Source organism: Tetrao urogallus (assembly GCF_951394365.1).
Source record: "Tetrao urogallus genome assembly, chromosome: 1".
Taxonomy (NCBI): Eukaryota; Metazoa; Chordata; class Aves; order Galliformes; family Phasianidae; genus Tetrao; species Tetrao urogallus.
In genome coordinates, this window is record NC_136813.1 from 116,345,902 (window position 1) to 116,356,985 (window position 11,084).

Genomic DNA, 11,084 nt, shown 5'->3' on the forward strand with positions numbered 1-11,084 from the left:
CCTTTGAGTGTTTTGGAACCAGCCCGTAAACCGTTGACATCAAGTCAAAGCAGAGATATTCACACTGAAATACTGGTTAAGGAAAGACAGAGATGGAAACAGAAGTCAAGTCACAATAATACAGACCTGACATTTATAGACTTACTGTATAATTTACTACTGAGCTACAGGTAAGAGAGTGGCAAAGACCCAGTACATACTATATTCCCATACCTCCCACCCATCACCCTTCATTCTCAGTTGTTTTGTATGCTGCCAATAAACACAGATTCTGAGACATTCATGGCATCAGCAAGAGTGGATTTCCTAGATGATATACAGTGTATTCTTGAGTCTTAACTATTTATTTGTATCTTTGGCAATGTACTGTAAAAGGTTTCCATTCCAATTCCTCTGCATTGTTTCTAAATTCCACCACCTGTAATTACACTTTGTCTTTGGCAGTAACCACGACAGAAAAGTTTTCATCGTTTCTGATAATACAAATCTGCATTGTTGACATATTTCACTGTAAAAATAACTACATTTCAAAAGCATGAATATGTCCATGTAAACATCTTGCTACACAACAGTACTGAAGATGGACAGCATTTTTTTCCTATAAATGTGTCATTAGTCAGGAAGCAAGCACAAATGATTTTTAGGTCAAACAGCGAGCCTGCATCACAGCCAAGAAAAGACTACAAATCCAAATTTATTATATTAGTAAAAAACAGGTAAACAAAAAAGCCCATGACAACACTGCTATTAAGTACCTGACATCAAGGCTGCTCTCACAGCGAGGGAAAGCGTGGAGCCTAATCCAAGACTGCATTACATCAACCCAGTACAACAATTTTACTAAGGAAAGTGTTTCTGGCCCTATCTGCCCAATTCACTGAAAACAGGGAAGACAGGGAAGCATGGCTGAAGAAATATATATATATATATATATATATATATATATATATATATATATATATATATATATATATATCAAGCAATATAAATAAGAAACGGTCTAGTAGCTCAGCTGAGATAGGGAAGGGAAGAGTTGTAATTAAAAAAGGGTAGGCTCAATGAAATTATCTGAAAACCCTGCCAAGGGGAGACTGAACAATTTTCAAGTGGAAGAGAAGCAGCAGCCTGGAAAGTATGAGATCAGGCAGTGGAGTGGAATTTGATCTGCTTTGTTAAAGATGAACAGAAATTACCATATGAAATGGGATAGTTCTCTCCTGCATTACTCCTACTGAGAATTCAAAATACCAAACCAGAAGCATCCTGAACACCAGAAAAAAAGATGTATAAAACTGAAGGGAAGAGAAAACTTTGATTCAAGGAAGTTATTTATGAAGAAAAGAAAATCAGTTACACATGACTGAGTAAAAGTGAAGATTACACAATGAGATGGAGGTAATGTAGGTGCTATATATTAGTTTAAGAATCTTGTAAATACCACAGGAGAAAAATATCACAATACAAAACTAAAAAGGAGAAAAATTTCAGGCAGAATGATCAGAAAACCCTCCTGTGTCATCTGAAATCTGGGAAGAAAACTGCAACTCCTATGTGGTGTTAGAAAGCGGCCTTCCTTTATTCCTCAAGATGCACACACACCAGGTGACTTGAGGAGCAAGCGCACCCTCTCAGAGTTCAGGTTCTAGGTTTCAACAGTTAAGACATACATATGCAGTACACTGGTGTACATATTCACTTTTCCAAGGTCCCGCAGATATGTGATAATGTCTCTTTGGGCATGCTCAGTTGTACTGAGGGTAGTCGAGTGGCCACCTACTTCTTCTCCTTTTTTCACCATCAGCTTCGTCACTGAAACCTCTGACTTGCTTTCATCCACTTTTCCCCAGTATGGAAAATTGCTTAGTAGGCCATAGTGAGCTAATTTTTGAAAAACAGTGTACGTGGAACCCAAGGAAAATGTCCCTGCACATTTTCAGGTAAAAGATAGAAGTATTCTATTGTGACTCCAATACATCTTGTGAGACAAAATCATTGAGACAGAAGATAAAAGTATTCTATAATGACCCCAGTGCAAAATTATGGAGGAAAAACAAGGCTGATCACTCACTAAAGCTGAAATGAAATGTTTCATAATATCACTTATGGATTCCTTTCACCAAACAAATATGTCGGTTCTTAAACTGATGTACTAATCCCTATTGCTAAACAAATCAACCTGTATTGCTAGCACATAGCAGTGTCTTCCAAAAAAAGGGTTGCAGACTATTTCTTGAGCCATCTGAAACAAGACTGCCTGTCTGACTGCTCTAGTGCAAATATTAATACTCAGCTTCTGCCTCCCAGCTAATCTCCAATATTCTAATACCCAAAAGGCCTTTTTCAGGCCAGACAAATTTTACGATATAGGGACTTTTAAACATTCATTTTGAAAACAGATAAATACAGAAATAAAAATCAAAAATTGAAGAAATATCTTTTCATTTCCATTAGTGGGATGGAAGCAGTCCACTGTTCAGACTATTTCAGTTACACTACTTCTGAATGACAAAGCAGGAAACAGAACATAAATTTGCTCTGGCTACAGGTATTTTATCCTAGTTGTGAAATTACTGTGCAATATGTAAAGAGCAAATCAGATTGCTACTGCAAAACAACTAAGCAAGTCTTCCACCATGAAGCCATGGAAATAATTCTGTCCCCAAAGAGATCTTTTGTTTCTCCTTTCCTCCCTGCTTGTGCATCTATGCCTCTTTCAACACGTGTCCAATTTACTTTACTAGGTCCTGTGTCCCATAAATTTTGGGACTCTTTATAATGCACCATATGGCTTCTGTCTGGACTATACTCAAAAGTTATTTTTCCCCAAAATTAATTGTGGCTAAGGAAAAAGCTAGATTTATTTTAGCAGTTAAAAAGGTAAATCTGTCAGATTTTTGGATTCTGCCTCTTCTACAGCCTGATGAATAAATGGCTTTACCACAATGAAGGGTAAAGGAGAATATCAACAAAGCACATAGAGGAGTTGGAGAAAAGTTCTGGCCTCCCTGAAATAGTGACTGCCCGGCCTGCACACTGCTAACTTCTGCTGTGCCTTTCCTGCCAGCACTTGATGCATGCAGAATTTGACTGCGCTCAAAGACACTCATCTAAAATTCTTCAGTTCCCCTACTGTTCCTTCCTTACAACAAACTACTTAAACAGAAACCTCAAACTATCTCAACTTCTACACTGCCCAATTCTGCTGTGCATGTAAGTCCCTTTCCGTGACCTTCTCAGCTTACTATTTCTTCCAAAACTGCTTTCAGATTACCTGTCCTTGCTATAGAAGCCTCTATCCTTTCCTCCAAATCCAATGTTTGCGTACAACTTCCCCACACAGGATACTTAAAAAAACTTTATCAAATCTAAGAACTTTTCCAGATCATCTTGTTTTGTCCCACTGAAAGAATGCTTCTTTTTCCTTTTTTTTTTTTTTTTTTTTTTGTTAATTGGCTCCTCTTGGCCTGTACATGAGCTTCCCTATTGTACACTTAACAAATGTCCCTCATATTTATTATACTTCTTCCTCATACAAAGCATCTATATGCAAAATAAATGCACAACATCTGCGCTAGTATAATCTTTCCTCCTTTTTCACATTTTGCACTGTGACTTCTAAATGTGTATTATCCCTCTGTGGAGATAAATGAGCACAACCTACAGGAGAGTGAATAAACTACTTCATCAATTAATTTACAGTTTGCACACTGATTCATCATGTTTAGGAGTTAATACTTCCTTCCCATTCATGTTAAATGGGAAATCATGATGGTGCCATACATCAAATCAGAGGCCTTTTACTCCCTCAGGTTTCTTCTACTTCTTTTACAGTGAGATACCCTTGCAACTATGATCATGCACCTTACTAGGATAAAGCTTATCCACTCAGCTTACAGTGCTGATGCAAAAAGCTGTCACTCAATGTCTGCAGCACTTCGTACATGACATAATACCGCCTACCTTCTTTTTTAAGCATAGTTACATTAACCATTACTCACCGAAATCTTTCTATACCTCAAACAGGAAGCAAACGAGGGTAGAACAGCACATAACTTACCACTAAGGGTTTTAAAATCACGAAGTTAATGTGATTTTCTACAAAATTAATCACCAGAGAACATACAGCAGCACAGAGAAATGTTTAACTGTGTAAAAAAGAAGAACTATGGACCAGTAAACTCCTCCTGGTATGCCATGCAGCCTAAAGATATCAGAGGAATTGTCTGTGCATGCAGTCTTTCAGCCTGTCCCATACTCAGAACTTGCACCATTTTAGCTAACCACAGTGTTTTCCTTTAAATTTCTCTTCTCATTACCTGGCTATATGTCACAGCTTTACTTGTCACCCCAGTTTACCTTCCTTACCACAAATTGTTTGCCTTTGCCCTGAGTCTCCTTCGACTCTTCCCATTCCTTTCCACCATATTTCTACTATGCTTATCAAAAGGTTAGTATCCATTTTGTTATTATTGCAATTAAGAAAAAACAGTAGTCAGACTTAAAATTAAAGATACAAATTAAAGATCCTTTCTTTGCTGGTTAGGTACTTGAATTAAAATGTGTAGCAAGAGCCACAGAATGTATGTTGCAGCTTCTGCATAAGTTCTCTTAGCACCTCCCAGGATCTGACTTGACAGTTTTTATAATGATTCATAAGTATCTCATACCAATCGAGTTTTCAAAGAAATATTGTTAATTATACTCAAGTTTCTAACGTTAGCACCTGGATACAAAACCTTAGATTTATTCTATTAAACACATTATAGAATGTATATATGACCAATCACTTGTCTGATATAAACTTTCCTAAAAATAATAGGAACTGGAATGGCACAGAGGTTATTTTAGTTGAACTTTCACACAGTAAGAGATTGCTGAAAGACGAGAGAACAGCAAAATAAGTAAGTATGATTCTACTGTGCTCTTATCATCAGCTTTACTCTAATGTTTCTCAGGAAACTTCCCTTAGTACTTCCCTTAGTTCTTCGCAGTGCATTTCTAAGTATGTGTACATACCGCATTATCATCCAGTTTCAGTTGTTAGCTTTCACAGGTATTCTTTTACAAGCATACACAATTTTGAAGAGACAAAAAATAGATCATTTTCAGCTTCTCAGGAATAGAATAAAACCTTTTTGTGGCACTGTGTGCAAGATTTTCTTTCCAAAATCCTAAGCAAAGAATTTTAGGTTTAAGAGATTTGACTTTGGGTATCCGTGAGAGTGGCCGTATCAAAAACTTCCAGATGAAAAAAATCTGTAATAGTTCAAATTCTTTGAAAAAAAAAAAATAAAATAAAAATAAAAATAATAAAAAAAAAAATAATCAGTGTTTCTTTCTCTTGTACAACTGACAGAAAAATAATTTTAAGTAAATTCTTCAGGTTTCACAATCATTTCAAAGAAGTGACACCTACAATTTATAAGGACAAACTTGAAAAAAAAAAAAATCAAAGAAAAAGTTGCATATAATTTTGGCAAAGAAAAAAAAAAAAGACATGGAAAATGAGATAAAAGGGGTTTGTAAACAAGGTATCCTTTCTTGCAAGTTGGGCAGAAGCTTACAAATTCCTCTTCACTTGATGTATTTATACTCTGACCCAATAAAGCTTCAGATATGAAGGCCGATTGACAACCTGAATTTACAAACTTGGACTTACTACACAGGCTTAACAGGTTAATTAATATTAACTTCTTCGCCCCAGGTGATGTAAAATTGGAGTTAATTATACAGGTGATGTATGATACACAGGGGAGTCACATACAAGGGGGAACCTGTATTAAGCAAACCAAGAAGTCTGTAACCTCTGAGTACTTCAGTTGGTGAAGAAGCGAGGAGGGATAATGTGGACAGGAGGAAGGATAAAAAGGCTGCATTCTCTGACAGTTTGAGAGATCATATGGGAACATGCCCCCAGCAGACTCTCCCTGTATGTAAATAAAGTAAGCTAAAGACTGTCTCTTTTTGGGATAAAGATAATTGAGCAAGCCTATTTGAGCAAAAAAAAATTCCCAACAAGAATAAACCTTTATCACGAGCAGTACTAAAGCAAAGGATGTCTGACTTGAAGAATATGTCCCTAAAATCATGTTCACATCCTTTCATTAATTCCGATCTTGTCTCATTTGCATCTGAAATTAATGTTCTAGTGTATACCAAGCTGTGATTCCTAGTGGACGGAAAAATAACAAAGATGCCAGCTACAGCATTAGTAGCGGCAAGATGAACAATGTCACAAATCAGACTAATAACCTTGACACTTTCTGCCCAGTCTGAGATATCATCTGCAAATCTGCATGGACAAACTAAGCACAGAACTGCAAAAGAGCCTTAAGGGCGCTGTCATGATGCTGGAAAAGAAATCAAGGCCCTGAAGGGTTGGGTGAGGGGAAGATAGTGGTGTTATGAAAGTGAGACATGGACAATGAAAGCTTACAACACTAAGAAAACGGGTATTTTATCTTAATGCTCTTTCCAATCTTCAGTTAAGAATATTCCCAAGCATGCCACATAAAGCTATATATAAACCAAGATCTATGCATGCATATTTAAAATATATACTGGAGGGAAACAGCAAACAAACAGAGAATTTTTTTTTTTTTTTTTTTTTTTACTCAAACTAATCTTTGTGGACAAAAGTTTTCAATAGTAAAGATTTTTATATATATATATATATATATATATTTTAAATCTACAGCAAATAATTTTAAAATGTGTTTACTGTTTTCACCTCTGATTTCAATATATGAGGGCTTTACAGCAAGGATATTTGGCATAGGCAGAAAATGCACACTATTCATTTCTGCAGTAATCAAGTGTATGTTGTCCATTAGGAGACACCATCATCACTGATAGGTGCTAAAAAAAAAAAAAAAAAAAAAAAAAAAAGGGAGTTCAAGTTCTATGGGAATTTCCTGAACATTGAAATTCACGTCCATTCCACAAGAGAAAACGGCCTTTCGAAAATGACTACAAAAATAACTAATATTAAAACATCCTCATCTAAGTGCTGGTCTTTCTATAAACCTAGAAATCTCTCCCTTCTGGCTCCAAAAATGCAGCTTTGAGTTTTCAGATAACATACTTTATGATTTAAGGGTTAACTGTAACTTTTTTTTTCTTTTTAATCTGTCTTGTGGCCTTGGGGTGTGAAACAGCCTGGATCTCAAACTGTTGTCTGCAAGCATTTCCAGACACAGGCTACTTTTACTTATACAAATTATTTAAATATGAGCATTATTTATCATCACTGGTTTTATTCCTGTTAGGAGAAGTAAACACAGAATGCTCCTTTGTAAAACACTGCAAGGCACAAGTAACAGTGAAACATATTCACATCACTTTTTCTTTATGGTGCTCTCATCTTACAGTCCAAACCTCTCTCTCTAGTCCCACTCCACGCAATTGCTGTCTGGCTTTTATCCAATTATACCCCTTCATCTCCTATTGCAAAGGTAAGTTCTCTAATTTTAGATCTGTAAGCATGGACCTAGGAAATAAATATTATCTTCACTCATGTTAATTCACTTACATTTTGTTTTCTGCAACAACAGGCTATACAATTCATAGGCTTTAGCTGCAGAATGTGAATTACAGTGTAGGATGTGGAAACACACACACAAAACTAGGAAACACACAGAGAGAAAATGGCTTGTATATGACCACTATTTGCCAAGACAGGATTTGGTCTTTTCCACCAGTAGTATGAATAGCTCCACATTGTTATTAGGAATCAAAACACTGCACAGTAAGCCTATGTTATACTGGACATTGTCCCCAGAACTGCACACCAAGACTAACTTCAATCTACAACTAACCATTTTTGGATGAGGATGTAATACGCAATCAAAAAGCTGTCTTGGTAGCAATCCCTGTAGGCAAAATAAGAGCGCAAAGTCAGGGATTATGAAACTAGAACTTATTCTGGGCCTAAGAAAATAGCTGATTTCTCCAGTTTTTCTCTCTCCTGTTCCAGCTCCCTTATCCAGAATGTTCATTCAGACTCTGTCCTCACTTCTCCCATGTAACTTTGGTCTCACATGTTAAAATGACTGAAACCAGCAAAGAGAACATAGAATATAGATGTCCCATTTAAGTTCAAAAACATCTTACTTTAACACTATTTTTTTAGATTAAATCTTCTGTAAATGATATGCAGATATTTATTGCAGGACAGCAGTATAGACTAATGACAATTCAAGGCTCAGACAAGGCTCCTTTTCTGATTTTATATATCTGGTTGCCCAAAGTCAGCTCTTGTTTAGGAGACAGATGAGAGGGCAGTGAGGCAGAAGTGGCAGCCTGAAGAAGAGATCTATGTTGCAAAGAAGATGGAGATGACCTGAAAGTGAATGACTGGGTGGAACAATTTGCTGAGTTGAGTGAAACACCACAGGGAGTGATGTGCCTTGAAGGCAGGTTAGAGAGCCCCACCAAAAATCTAAACTTGCCACTGGCAGAGCAATAAAGTCTATTGTCAGGTCCTTCTCTCCTCCTCCTCCATCCTACATTTCCAGTTCATTGTTTCCAGCCTCAAGAAACAGGAGCATTATGTGTCACTAATACCTCACAAGAATAGAAAAAAAATATAAGAGGAAAAGGGAAGGCATGGCTGTACTATTTTTACTGACAGAGAAGAAAGGAGTAAAATATAGACCTCAGAGCTCATCCTGGCTCCTCTCTGTCTCAAAGCCTTATTTAAATTGATATCAGGACTCATTACTCTTAATACAATCAAGTGCAACATCAAAACCAAACGATTACACTTGAAACGAAGCAAGGACAATACACCACTTCCTCTCCTCAGGTACTGGTCTCAAGTTCTCTCTTGTAGAACAGCAGATCCCAGATGCGTTTTTGACAGCAAGGCTGTCTCCCTCTCCAATTGCTGGAGAGATTATGATAAGAATAACCAAACAGAGGGAAAGGGCATCTTTATTTTATGACTTCTGGTCTACTGCCAACAGTCAAAAGCAAGACTCTTTTCTGTGTGTTCCTTGTGTACATTTGAGCTTTGTTATGGTTTGGGGTTTTTTTTTGTTTTTTTTTTTTTTGTTTGTTTTTTGTTTTGTTTTGTTTGTTTTTTGTTTTTTTTTTTTTTGGGGGGGGGGGGTGGAGGGGGGGCGGGGAGTGGTTGTTCTTGTTTTGTTTTTAAATGACATAAGCAGTAGGCCTTCAACTACTTCTCTGATGGAAGAAAACATACCTTAATACTGAACTAGAAATCATCTACTTTGGGCAATTTGAGAGAGCCATATTACTCTACCATCATACTGGGATCCTATAAGTTATCTCCCAGGTATTAAGGTATTACAGATACAGTGGAACAAGACCTTTCCAGTCATTAAGCTAGTACTTTTTAATAACGTAGAAAAAAAAAATCCCTACAGTTGTATAATCATTTCTGTTGCTCTCCACTGAGCTTGCAGTTCATCAGTGCCCTAGCACAGAAGTTCAAACGATCAAATGCAAATTGCGCAGGTTCAGAGGCACCAGAAAAATAGCATTTGGCTGATCTCCTACTATATGGAGGACAAAAAGAATTGCTTTTTTTAAAATGACCTTCTAAAGGTTCATTTAAAAGAATTTTCTGAGGTTTCAGGGCAAGTTCCTCCTTAACACTCTTATTAATTTCCCTACAATATTTTATAATGCTATTGTACACTATAGTTTTGTATACAGTGCACTGCATACACGATCAGCCTAGAAAAGAAGACAGGTGTAACAACTCAATTCTGACCCTTTCAATTAGGGTTGTTCAGCTGCTGTTTTAACAAAGATAGAAGAAAAACATGCTTTAGCTTAAATCACCTACTTCGGGCAATTCAATTCTTTCAAATAATTGAATATTTTATTTTTAGTCTGCTTCCAAAGACTAATTAATTTGCTTTACACCTTACCTTCACCTTGACACACACTCTTGCAGGGGTAATAAGGGTTTTAAAATAAAAAGTATATAGGTAACAATTCTTAAATCTGTCTCTCCAAGCAGTACGTACTTAGCCACTATTTTGGTTCCTGAATTGCAGGAACCTGCAGCATTCAGAGCAAATTCTAGTTCAGTAAAATTATCCGTAAGAAACAAGCAACTGTCAACATAATTCATTCAGTCAACTTTTGAAGGACTTTTGACTGAAACAAAGAGCACAAGGTATGCATCATTCCCATAATGCTGTTTCAAAAAACGGCTTCTTGGTAAATAGCCTAAGGCCCTGAGCAAAACGATGCTATAGTAAGGCACAAAAAGAAAACTAATTACTTTTCAGCATCCGACTCCCAGATTTGTATGCCCCAGCAGAACACAACACTAGGACACATGCAAACTACAGAAAATGCCCTCTGTCAAGTCTCTGTTTATCAGTTAGATCTGAACAGACCACTAATTTATACTTAGGTCAACACAATTTGTTATCAAATCATGCTACACTACTAAGACCCAAAGTATGTTTGGGGAGGTACTAGAGGAGAAGGCCAGCAAGGTACTTCCTGTACTAGTAAATAATTAAACATTCCTCAACAAAATTCCTGATACTACAATGATGGCCCTTTTATGAGCAACACATGCTCCAAATGGGATTAGTAAAGTCACTGAAAAGTGAAAATGCCAGTACATTTGCATTCCCATTGCTGCTGGCACTAGCTCAAAGAACGGGCATGAGCAAGGGAAGGAATTATCTGGGAGAAAACTGCAAGAAAGCATTCCAATCTTGCTGTATTTCCAGCAGCAATCCTTCCTGGCTTAAAGCCCAAAAGAAGTAATTCCAAGTATCTTCCTTAGTACAAAGTATTTCTGTACTAAGAAACGTTTATTGAGATTAAACTGAGCTCAGCTGTGAGTAAAAGAACATTTGGAAATTTCAGTTTTTATAAACAGTCTAAAGCTTGAATTTCCAAATTGAATAACTTCAATTCAAAATCTGTCTAGAAATGTCTGCAATGATATCCCTTGTGACAATCCATCTTCCTCTTAAAGAACAATTAGGACAAAAAAAAAAAAAAAACAGTTCTGCCAAGGAAACCTGGTTCCATTTGTAGGAATCCTCAGGATCTGTGAGAACCTGTTGTGTGATGCTAAGAGCCTCACA